A 13591-nucleotide genomic window follows, 5' to 3' on the forward strand; every position below is an offset into this window, starting at 1 on the left:
AGTTACAATACAACCGAACCACCGACGCCTTCTTCCATTGTGCGATCTGGGCGAAGGTGGGCGGGAAATTCAAGGTACGTGGACATTTGAGGGTGTGGTGGGGGGTGGGCGGGCTGATGGGTGGTTCAGGGTGAGGGCCACCGTGTTGGGAAGGGGCGGTGGGGTTGGGGAGGGGGAGGGGGATGGGAGAGACCGGGCGGGGAGGAGGAGCCTCAGTGGTGGTGGTGGCACCGGGTGTCTGCTGTCGTGCCGGGATTTCAGTATGACTGAGACCACAGTGGAGGCAAGACGCACCGCGATTGCCTGTCGTGAGTTCACTCCTCCGCCCCGCCGCTGGCTGGTGTTTTTTTTGTTTTTTAGGTGACCAAGTGACCTCGTTCGCGACCTAGTGAGAGGGGGTCTGGGTCACGCCCTGGCTGAGGAGCCCCCCAGAAAATAAACGACGCCACTTTTCAGTCAAACGTTTCGGTGACTGAGATTTCCAGAATGAACGTTTTTTTTTTCTTTTGTTCACCTGTCTGGAATCGGTCTGCGCGTGTTTGCTGATCTGCAGGTTTTGGACCTACATGCTAGTTCCAGGCACGCAAGCAAACCCTTCCAGGCTGTGATGCTTTTATAGATCCAGTTCACATACATACAAACACACACCAGACAGATATGTCTGCGTTTTTTTTTTATTTATTTATTTATTTAATTTCTTTTGTAACTCACACCGGGAAATCGAGCCTCAAAATGACCAAGTTACTTTAGTTCAGTCTCTCTGGAAATTACGAGCTACTTTTTTTTTTCCAGGAGGTTATTTATGTCATTCGTTGGAGTGGGATAATTGTTCTGGATCCTCTTTTTATATATATACCGTCTTGGAAGGGATCCAGTTCTAAGGTAAAAGAAAGAGCATGTCCTTTTTAGATTTTTGTTTTATAAAATAAAAACTCGAAGACTCTTTGTCTGTGAACTTTGCAAGGGAGGGCGTTGTTTTCTTTGTGTGTCTGTTTCATAATGTTTTCAAATGTTTTTTTTTTTTCCTGCGTAATTTTTTTCAGGGTCCTAAAATGTTTGTGCAACGAAATTTCGTCTATACATTATGAGTAAGTTGTAAGGTAAAGTTTTGAATTATATATATATATATATATATATATATAATATATATATATATAATAATAATTGAATTATATATATATATTATAATATGTATATAATATATATATATATATATATATATATATATACTATATATATATATATTATATATATATATATATATATATATATATATATATATATATATATATATATATATATATATATATATATATATATATATTATATATTAATATATATACAAATAAGTATTGATTATATTATATGCAATTAAGTTCTATTTTTTGACGTATTAACTTCTATTTGTGAAATTTAATTCTGTGTCCAAGCCATTCTTATTCAGTTCTCATTACGTGATTCTGTTTTTGAAAATTTTCAATAAAATAAAAGATATCCTAAATGAATATGGAATTTTTAATGAAATAATAAAAATAGACTGAGAATGAAAAACAATAAAATAAGCGTAAACACTTTTGCACTTCACTGAGTAAATAATATGTAAATAATATGTAAATGCTATGTAAATTTACTTTTAGTGAGGTGCTGACAAGCTAGGTCATGTCAGTTTTGGGATTTATTGGCTGGGTCACTGAATGTAAGCATAAGACATATAAAGAAGAAAAAGAATAACGGAACTGAATAAAATGAACCAAAATGTTAGTAGTATTGATATTAAATATGAGTAAATATCTTTCAGAATATCCATGATTTATTTTGCGCTTTATTGCAAAATTTATGCTGTAGAACAATGCCATTTTTTAAAAAAATTCCTTCATTTTTCATTTGATGAATGTTTATTGCCGGTAAATTTCTTTGAATGCCGTTTTAATAGGTCATAATTTTACTGAACTTATATAGCTATACTTCTATTGTGATATTAATTTCATTCATTGAATTTCGTAGATACAATTATCTCTTTTATTTTGTATTGAATTTCAGTTTTTCTTTCCTATTTCATTTTTTCCATATTCACTAAAGATCTGTTTTTTTCTTTTTACCTTACTGTATATTCAATTAAAAAAAAAAACACCCATATCATGACGAATCTTAGAACAAAGAAACAAATCCACAGTTATGTAACAATACAGATATATTTAGAATTAAATCTCTCCACAGAGAACTTGAAATTGAAAAGGGAGAAATCGAACAGGTTCGCGGAGGCTCTTTGTTGAGATTTATTTTTAAAATTCATCTGTACAGTTACATAACTCTGGGTTTTGGCCTTTCCGGTATATTCAGTGTTTTCTCTTTTGATTGTCTCCGTTTTTTGTTTTTGTCATCGATTAGTAATTAATTCACATTACTTTACATTGCTACGTATTTATCTAAGGACATTTTCTTTCCTCTTACTGGTTCATGACAGTTCAGTGAACTTTCCTGCATTATTTGATTATTTTTAATTCAGCTTTTTCATTTCTTTACCTGCGTGTTTATTTTCTAAAGTATTTTTTTTTTTTTTACAGAATTTATTCTGCTGTTTAAATGGTCAATTTTTTAAATATTGATCGTGTTACCAACCGTTGCGTAACAGAAAATGAAACTCACTCTCTCTCTCTCCTCTCTCTCTCTCTCTCTCTCTCTCTCTCTCTCTCTCTCTCTCATACACACACATATATACACGAATTATTGCTGCTCTCTCATGCACAATTACACGAACTCTCTCTCTCTCTCTCTCTCTCTCTCTCTCTCTCTCTCTCTCTCTCTCTCTCATATACACGAATTATTGCTCTCTCTCATGCACACTTACACGAAATCGCTCTCTCTCTCTCTCTCTCTCTCTCTCTCTCTCTCTCTCTCTCTCTCATATACACGAATTATTGCTCTCTCTCATGCACACTTACACGAATCGCTCTCTCTCTCTCTCTCTCTCTCTCTCTCTCTCATATACACGAATTATTGCTCTCTCATGTACACTTACACGAAATCGCTCTCTCTTCTCTCTCTTCTTATCTCTCTCTCAATCTCTTTTCTCTCTCTCATGCACACTTACACGAAATTTACTTGGGCTCTCTCTCTTGCACACCCAAATACACGGAAATCGCTCTGCTCATACTTCTCCTCTCTCGCTCTCTCTCTCTCTCATATACACTCTCTCTTCATATACAACGAAATTTGCTCTCTTCATGCACCCACTTACACGAAATCCCCGCCTTCTTTTTTCTCTCGCTCTCTCTCTCTCTCTCACCCCACACCACCACTACACGAATTATTGCTCTCTCTCATCACACTTCACGAAATCCGCTCTCTCTCCTCTCTCTCCTCTCTCCCCCCTCCCCCCCCCCCCCCCCCCTCTCTTCCTCTCTCTCTCTCTCTCTCTCTCTCTCACCACACACACGAACTATTGGTCTCACCCACATCACAGACTCCAGGCTACATGTCCACTTGGCTACTTTCACGCGTTCTTCTTTAAGTGTTTATTTTAGGAACACTTTCGCCTTTAAGAGAGTTGCCAAGCTAACTGAATTAGTGGCAGAAAAAAATTGCAAGAAAATGTGAATTAGTCATTTTGAGTTGGTTAGTTTCCTAGCTAAGGTTTTTTTTTAATTTTATTTTTTTTATCAGATTTGTTTTTTTAATTCGGTCATACATTGTAAGGAGCTACGCTTAAGAATGGTATTGGCGTAACTATAATATATTTTGATCGGTTGCAGTTTGGGATTTTGATATTTTTAATACCTTTATTCTTTACTTTGACAGATTCCTCTTGATGCATAGTTTAGATAGCTGATGTATATAGTTATGAAAGACATTTATTGTTCCAGAGGCCAAAACATAAAGATAAGACAACAGTTTTGATGATATTTATGGATAAAAATCAAGTAAGACCAGATTTGATGACATTTATGGATACAAATCAATGAAGAAACCAATTTTGGTGATATTTTTCGATGCAAATCAACTAAGATATTTTGATATTTTCGGATAAAAATCAATTAAGACACCAGTTGTGAAGATATTTTTGGATACAGATCAATTAAGACACAATTTTGACGATATTTTTGGATAAAAATCAATAAAGACACCAATTTTGACGATACTTTGGGATAAAAATCAATTAAGACCAGTTTTGATGATATTTTTGGATAAAAATAAATTAAGACACCAATTTAATGGATATTTTTGGATAAAAAACAATTGCGACACCAGTTCTTATGATATTTTTGGATGAAAATAAATTAAGACGCCAATTTTGACGATATATTTGGATATAAATCAATTATCTTAGCCTAGATATCTGATGCCCAGAAATCAATCTATTATTATTTCTTAGGATAGAAATAACTGATCTTAGCCTAAACATATGCTGCTCAGATACCTTCCCTGAATTTAGTGTATTGTCGTTAAGATGCACTAAATAATAGCATTGTTTCTATTTGCAACATTTTGAGACGCACTATTCCATATGCTCTGATTATTCACAAAATAATATTTTTTTTTCAAATTTAGAACGCTTTTACTAATTTTTATTATTATTATTATTATTATTATTATTATTATTATTATTATTATTATTATTATTATTATTATTATTATTATTATTATTATTATTATTATTATTATTATGGTAGATGAAACCTATTCACAAGAAACAATCCCACCAAAAGGGGTCCATTGGCTTGAAATTCAAGCTTCCAAAGAATGTTGGTTTCAACCTCCCGCCGCTGAAGACCCCACACTGCAACAGTGGCTGATCACTGATCATGATACAGAGCAACTGATTTTTCATCGGCCCGAGAGTCAGGTGGGGGGGGGGGGGGGGGGGGATGGGCAACTCGCCACGACATCTGAGCAGCATGTCACGACACTGGCCACCAAACAGCGGATGCTATAGGAGATCATCTATTGCTTTGGGTGAAGAAGTTTCAATAATGATAAAGTAGTATTGGTCTAGGAGGACTTTTGGCAAAAAAAGCTATACGTTCTCCGGGGTAAAAAAAAAAAAATTGTTTTTTGAGACGAAAAAAACTGTTGCCTTTAAAAAGAAAGCAAAGGGAGAATTCTCTCAGGTTTGTCCGTCGAATTCTGGAGCGAATTTTCGGCAAATCCACCGGTAAACAAAGGACAAGTAAAAGCGTTTCAGGACAGAATGAAATAACTATTTCAAGAGAGAGAGAGAGAGAGGGAGAGAGAGAGAGAAAATCCTTTCAGAAAGGGCTGCTAATGTTCTCACTAATTGTCCTATTGACGACCTATAACGTAATGTCCCATATACCTACAATTCACATGTGATTAATATTGCAAAAAAGAATTCATTTGTCAATATGGAAGATTAAAACAGTTTTCTCTTAATTTTTCCCTTTATTCTCAGTTGCGTTAGTTTTTCATATCTACCAATAATGTTTGATTCACTTATATACTAGTTTATGTGACACTAATACCCAAAGCTTTTTATGTTGCCAATCGTCCTTGAATATGATTGCAATTATAATTTATATTCTTAAAAAAACAATTGTTTAACGCTTATTAAAGTCCACCGGTTGACAATTTTTTACAAAATCACTTATGAATGAACAAACTTGACAAGGAATGACTGACCTGACCTTCAAAAAGAACCCATAAATAATCAGGAGACGAAAGGTCAACTATAAAAATCTCGTCAACAAGAAGACGGCACCTTTTGCATCGCCTGCACGAAATTCACCCAATTCTTAAAGCGTTTTATTACTCCGGTGCTTTCAAGCAATTGCAAGCAATTACGTTCATTTGCCTTCTGCAAATAAAATCGTAGACGGCGTTCAGTAATTGGCGCGGGCCCGGAACTGTGTAATTGCCTGATTTTTTTTTGGTTTTACTTGGAAGTGGTATTTTTAATTGACACACAAGGTAATTGGCTGGCGATTGTCATTTGAGTAGGTATTTGCAGGTGATTGTTGCTGGAATTGGAATTTGCAGGTGATTGTTGTTGGAAGAAGAATTTGCAGGTGATTGTAACTGGAATAGGAATTTGCAGGTGACTGTTGATAGAATAGGAATTGACAGGTGATTGTAGTTGGAATAGGAATTGGCATGTGACTGTTGTTAGAATAGAAAATAACAAGTGACTGTTGTTGGAATAGGTATTTGCAGGTGATTGTTTTTGAGATAGGAATGGGCAGGTGATGTTGTTGGAATAGAAAATTCCAGTTGAATGTTGTTGGAATAGGAATTGTCAGGGGATTGTTGTTGGAATAGGAATTTGCAGGTGATTGTTGTTAGAATAGAAAATAACAAGTGATTGTTGTTGGAATAGGTATTTGCAGGTGATTGTTTTGAAATAGGAATTGGCAGGTGATGTTGTTGGAATACAAAATTCCAGTTGATTGTTGTTGGAATAGGAATTGTCAGATGATTGTTGTTGGAATAGGAATTGGCAGATGTTTGTTGCTGGAATAGGAATTTGCAGTTAATTGTTTGAATCGCAGTTTGTAAGAATTTACACTGCGTGTGTTTATTGGTTAATTTATTTTGTTGCCGAAAGAATTGATGATAATTATAAAATGGTACACTCGATAATGTTCAGTTGGTGGACGGATGCATTAGAATTTATCGTGCAGTTGGTAAATGGCTGACATATTGGATTATATTATGTTTATTATGATCTTATATCTTGTAAAAGATGTTGAATGTGACCGTAGGAAGAACGGAATGAAATGCAGTATTTGTAGATAGTTTAAAATGATTCTCACGGTGATATAGTGATTTCCATATGTGTGTATATGTATATACTGTCAGGCATACATAGATATCCGTACCCAAATCAGATAATTGACTCCTACATCCTGACACGAATGGTATAAAGTGCAATTAGCCAGTTGGCGCTAAGTTACCCCTCTGAATAAGTCATCGCCTTTTAATGGGTGCTATTGACTCATTTTTTGGGAACTTTCAGTCGTGATTTTGATAGTATTTTAGTTTATTTACTAGAAATATTATAATACAGTATATATATATATATATATATATATATATATATATATATATAATATATAAATATATATTAGTAGGTTATTGACGCCTTGATAAAATTAAATAAGAAACTAAATTTAAAAAATAATAAAATAAGTAAATAAATAAATAAGTGTATAAGGAGTTTCATATAAGAAATATCTATCTATTCATCTATCTATCTGTGTATGTATATATATGTGTGTGTATCCAAATAGATATATGTATATTTATGCATACACACACACACACACACACACACACACATATATATATATATATATATATATATATATATATATATATTATATATATAATAGTATATGCATATACATATACACACAAACACACACACACACATATATATAGATATATATACGTATATATATACGCATATGTCTATATATACAAATACATACATTCATACGTTATCCGTCCTAGCGTGCATATAAACGAAGCATCATCACAGATGAAAAATTCAATTTTAACACCAAGATACGGGAATCCATTTCCTCCTCCTGTTTCCTCTGTATTCCCCCAGCAGCTGTGGGAATGGGGGGTGGGGTGGAGTTAAGCGTCGTGGCAATTCCAGTCCCCTATTAAATTTCTCAAAACCAATTACGTGATAACGGAGTAACTCCGATATGAGAATTTGAACGTTGAATGGGCAGTCGTGATTTAATTTTATTTCTTGGTTTATTCTCTGTTTATTTAGCTGTCTGTCTGTCTGTCTATCTGTCTATTCAGTTCTACTAGAATTTTTGGGGAATTTTTATTAATTTTTTTTTTTTTTTAAGTGGGGTTGCAGGTCCCACGCACTACGGCATGGATGCTGAATGGGCATATGTGAACAGTTCAGATTTGGTATGAATTCGCCTGTCTCTCTCTCTCTCTCTCTCCTCTCTCTCCTCTCCTCTCTCATTATATATATATATAGTATATATTATATATATATATATAGAGAGAGAGAGAGAGAGAGAGACAGATCTCTCTCTCTCTCTCTGTCTCTCTCTCTCTATATATGTATATATATAATAATAATAATAATAATAATAATAATAATAATATATTGTATGATAAGTAATACGAATGGGCAGTACGCAAATTTTATTGTTACTATTATTAATTAATAACAAACTCCCTTTTGAACCCAGGATTCGGTAGGATACAATTTTGTCCTCCAATTAATTTATCTGGTGTTTCCTGTACTGCGTTTTATAAAAGCATCATACAAAATCAATATAAAAATTTCTCCAACGGACATTTGATCGTAACTAATGAGTCAGTGTCTCTGGAATTTTGAATCTGACTGTAATCTCTGTGACTTCATGATTTCACGGTTCACGCAAAATAGTTACGGTGAATTTTTCTAAAGGATATAACGCGCGTGACGTCATGCGTAGTACTACTATTCAAGGTCTAAGTGTGACTTACCGTGACAGTTATAACTTTCTCTGTTTGTACTCGGTTGGAGCTGTACGGTCTATAGTATGTGATGAAGCCCATGAGTTAATAATAATAATAATAATAATAATAATAATAATAATAATAATAATAATAATAATAATAATAAAATTTGCGTACTGCATATTCGTATTACTTATCATACAATATATTATTATTATTATTATATTATTATATTATTATTATTATTATTATTATTATTATATCCTCCCGCCCATCTTCCCCTCTCCCTCTTTTCCCCTCCCCTCTTTTCCCCCTCCCCTCTTTTCCCCTGTCTCCTCCCCCTTGTATCAACCCCTCCCTCCCCGTCTTCCCCTTCTTCCATCCTCTCCCCCTCCTCTCCCCGTCTTCCCCTTCCTCCTTTCCCCTCCTCCTATTTCCCCTCCCCTCTGACCCCTGCCCCTATCCCTGCCACTCTTCCCCCTCCCCCTCCGCTCCCCCTCCCACCTTCCCACCTCTTCCATGTTCCACCCATGCAACAAGCTGTTGCAACGAGAGGAAGCTCAATAACTTCCTGTCGTCCGCCCTTGCACGGTCTCTCTCTCTCTCTCTCTCTCTCTCTCTCTCTCTCCTCTCTCTCTCTCTCTCTCTCTTTCATGCAACGATGCAACAATATGCAGCGCATTATTAGTATTGCCAGGGGCCCTCGTATGCTTGAGTTTATTTATGGTTTATTTTATTATATATATATTTTTTTTGCCGTTTTACTGCTCCGATTTTTTTGGTTGTAATTGCTGTTTTGCTGTTTTTGTTGTTTTAATTGCTGTTTTACCTGTTTTGCGTTTGTTGCTGTAATTGCTGTTTTTGCTGTTTTTGTTGTTTTAATTGCTGTTTTACCTGTTTTTCTTTTGTTGCTGTAATTGCTGTTTTGCTGTTTTCGTTGATGTAACTGCTGTTGTTGCTATTTTGCTGTTTTTGCTGTTACTGCTGTTTTGATGTTGTTGCTGCAATTGCTGCTATTGTTGCTGTTTTTGAGGTAATTGTGTTGTTGCCATTTTGCTGTTTTTGCTGAAATTGCTGTTTTTGCTGTTTTGTTGTTATGCTGATTTTGCTGTTATGCTGTTCGGCTCTGGTCCACCCTTGTTGGCTGTTGTTTCCTTGTTTACGTTTCCGGTTGAGAAACGCAAACAATTCGGTACACGAAAAGATGGGTACAAAAATAAATAAAAATAGAGTGATAAAAGATGAGTAAATATAAAAGCAAAGAATGACCTTATATAAGTAAACAATACATCATTATGGATGAACATCTGTGCATTGGAGTTCAATGATTCTCTCTCTCTCTCTCTCTCTCTCTCTCACTCCTCTCTCCTCTCTCTCTCCACAACAACAACCAAAACCAGGTAAAAACAAAGCATACAGGAAGAAAAAGGACCAGCAAACAGCAAAAAAAAAACCAAAAACAAAAAAAAAAACCAATAGCCGTAAATCTCTCTCTCTCCTCTCTACTCTCTCTCTCTCAGCAACAACAACAAAAACAGGTAAAACAGCACTTACAGGAAGAAAAAGATCGCAAAACAGCAAAAAAAAAAAAAAAAAAAAAAACTATAGCCGTAAATAAACTCTCTCTCTCTCGCTCTCTCTCTCTCTCTGCTATGAACAGTCACTGGTAAACCGCGGGTGATCTTGCGTCACAATGCTTACTACCCCCACCCCCCCCCCCACCCCAGCTATCTGGCAAGTAGCGGGGCTGGCGTTGGGGGGTAGGGGTGGGATCTTTGTTAAAGGGTGGGTGGAGGAGGGGTGTTGGCTGTAAGGGGACAGCATTGTAGAGAAGGGGCGTTGGCGTATTTGGACTTAATTCTGTGATAGAGTGCGGTATAGTTTTTTTTTTTTTTTTTTTTTTTTTTGTTTTTTTTTTTTTGCTGTTAGAAACTTGGCTGCAGTTTTTTTTAATTACACTGTATTTGCTCATTGGGCATTATGGCCGTTGTCAATCACAGATTTTTTATAGCTACAAAATCATGAGTATACTAAATGGGTCTCTGTTGACTGTATATATGTATAGTATATGTATCATGTATATATATATATATATATATATATATATATATATATATATATATATATATATATATATAGCGTGCGTGTGTGATTCTGTATTCATGTTTCTTTGCGTGGATGTATGTATGTATGTAATGTACATATGTATGATGTATTTTTTTCTTGAAAAACAGTATCATAGAAACAAGGGAATTTTATTAAGAAAAATATAATAATGTTAGATTACATACATCAGAATTGTATGTATATATATATATATATATATATATATATATATATATATATATATATATATATATTATATAATTGCCTGCTCTCTCTCTCTCTCTCTCTCTCTGCAGCAACAATAGCAGTAACAATAAAAAAACCGCTCTGTTTTACCTCAACATCTCTCCCTAAACTACCATATCATTAAGTAATAAAGTTGTCCCGCATTCCATCCCCCCCTCCCCCCCAGGAATATACAACAATATACAGTAACATGCAATAATATGCAATAATATTCTCTCGTGATTTCCCGTAGAGAACACAACAGGCAAGAAGATGATCTATGTTCTCAGCGGAACACATCATGTCTCGAGTTATTCGGCTCTGTGGCGTTAGTGGACCCCGGTTTAGTGGATTTCGGCATACTGCGGTTACTATAGTGGTCTTGACATACTTTCTGTGTGTAGTGTGAGTGTTCTTTTCTAAAGAAGTACAGTTTCCTTTGAAAAATTATTTTGGAGTTTTTTTTTTGTCGGAATTTTTCATTGTGGGACGCTAACTTTTGTTTTGTTTTGCCGTAGGAAGTTCTCTCTCTCTCTCTCTCTCTCTCTCGTTCTCGTCTCTCTCTCTCTCTCTCTCTCTCTCTCTCTTTCTATGTTTGTATGTATATATATATATATATATATATATATATATATATATATATATATATATATATATATATATATATATAAAATATATAAATATATAAATATATATATTTTGAATTAATGTTATATATATTTATTTATTTATATATATATATATATATATATATATATATATAATATATATATACTATATATATATATAATATCATATACATACTTACCCAGTCAAAATATAAATTCAATACATATATAAATATATTCCCACTCGGCATGAAGATGATAAAAATATATTTCTCCTGATGAAAAAAATGTCCTTAGAAAAAATCATAATTATAAAGCTTAATAGTGGATTTACGTAAGCTCTATTTCCCTCATTAACGTCCTCTAATTAACTCCCAAGGTCACCTCGCCAGGTAGCAACCAGCGTCTTTATTCACACCTGAGGGAGAAAATTTTGTTCTTTCATAAAATATTCGGAAACAATTATTTTTTTTTTCTTTTAGGGAACATGCTCATTTAATCTTAAATCATTATGTGATGCCTATTATATATATATATATATATATATATATATATATATATATATATATGTATATATATATATATGTATATATATATATATATATATATATATATATATATATATATATTATATATTTTTCTTGTGTTAGTTACAGGGTAGCTTGAATATTTTTTTTCTATTACTTTTTGTATTTTTTTGCTATGGCACGTCCTCTTTGTAGGTCATGTTTTTTTATTCTTTTCAGTATATTGTATTGTAGTGATATATATATATATATATATATATATATATATATCTATATATATATATATATATATATATATATGTATATAGTATAGTAATATTTATGTTTGTATGTATGTATGTATGTATATGTATGTGCATATTATATTTATATATACTAGCAAACTTACCCATCTATGATGGGTGATAAAATACGGGTGCAGAAGTGAAAAATTGATATGTACTATTTGTTCAGCAATATTAAAATAAGGGCGATTACGCGAATAGTCTCTCTCTGTCTCTCTCAATGTAAGTCAAGTAACGAAGACGGTGATGGGATTATCGGATTACTTAGCTCTCAAATCACAAATTACCTCCTCTCTCTTTCTCTCTCTCATTTTTCGATAGCAAGATAAAATGATAAAACTGTAGTGCATTAATGTCGTTAAATGGCTCTCTCTCTCTCTCTCTCTCTCTCTCTCTCGTCTCTCTTCACTCTCTCTCTCTCTTGTCGGTGACTTTCATTTAACGGAACAGGGATCTTGATTGGTTCGTTTCTTTGTCAATTACTTTGCACGGTGATACGAATAATAAAGTATCTTTCTTTTCATTATGTTACTGCAAAGACACAACTTGTGTGTCAGTACGTTATGGCTACTGATAAATGTTCTTATGATCCTGTGTCTTCCAAAAAACGAGTAGAAAGTAGGACCTTGTCAGTTTCCTTTTTATTATGTCCATTGGCAGGATCGAAATTCCGAAGCAACATTACCGGGCAGTACTTCTTCAACGTTATTTTGTGCACTGGCAGTCCCGATGGATTTAAGTTATTCAAAAAATCTTGCGGATATTGATGATAATTTCCATCTTCTATTATGTCCGAGCTGAAATATTCGCGACTTTCTCCGGGGAAGTTGTACAGAAATTATGTATGAAAAATCGTAAAGTAACTAAGTCTACGGGAACAACCAGCCTATATATATATATATATTATATATATATATATATATATATATATATATATATATTATATATATATATATATATATATATTACTATAATGGGCATAATGTCTGTCTGTCTGTCTGTCATTCAATCACGGCCAAACGGCTGGTCAGATGGGCATGAACTTGGCAGGGTTATGGTGGGAACCCCTAAGATGGTTTGTAATGGGGTTTCATCCAAACCTAACCCCCCTCCTTTGTAGGGGGTGGGGGTGAAAAGGGATTCCCTGAAACGGAGCAGTTTCTGGCCGTGAAACTAGGCTGGTTGTTCCCGTAGACTTAGTTACTTATATATATATATATATATATATATATATATATATATATATATATTAGGGCTCGTGCTTTGTATGATAAGGCGCCCTATGAGGTAATGTTAGACTAGCGATAATATTACGCTAAGTCGGTTGGTATTGCACTTCCATCTTCAATGGAGTGTCTGGGGTTTGTAGATCATTTACGAAGTCGGTATTATCTTGTTGGTTATGACG

General features: G+C 34.1%; 1 protein-coding gene across 1 annotated transcript in view; it reads left to right on the forward strand.

Moving 5' to 3' along the window:
- Nucleotides 1-231: 231 nt before the first annotated feature.
- The window catches only part of LOC135208040 (oxysterol-binding protein-related protein 1-like), a gene marked incomplete in the record, with an annotated part of 388234 nt that continues 374874 nt past the window's right edge, over nt 232-13591 (forward strand). The window contains 1 exon segment of the mRNA XM_064240168.1: nt 232-308.

The sequence above is a fragment of the Macrobrachium nipponense genome, chromosome 11 (assembly GCF_015104395.2).
Source record: "Macrobrachium nipponense isolate FS-2020 chromosome 11, ASM1510439v2, whole genome shotgun sequence".
Lineage (NCBI taxonomy): Eukaryota > Metazoa > Arthropoda > Malacostraca > Decapoda > Palaemonidae > Macrobrachium > Macrobrachium nipponense.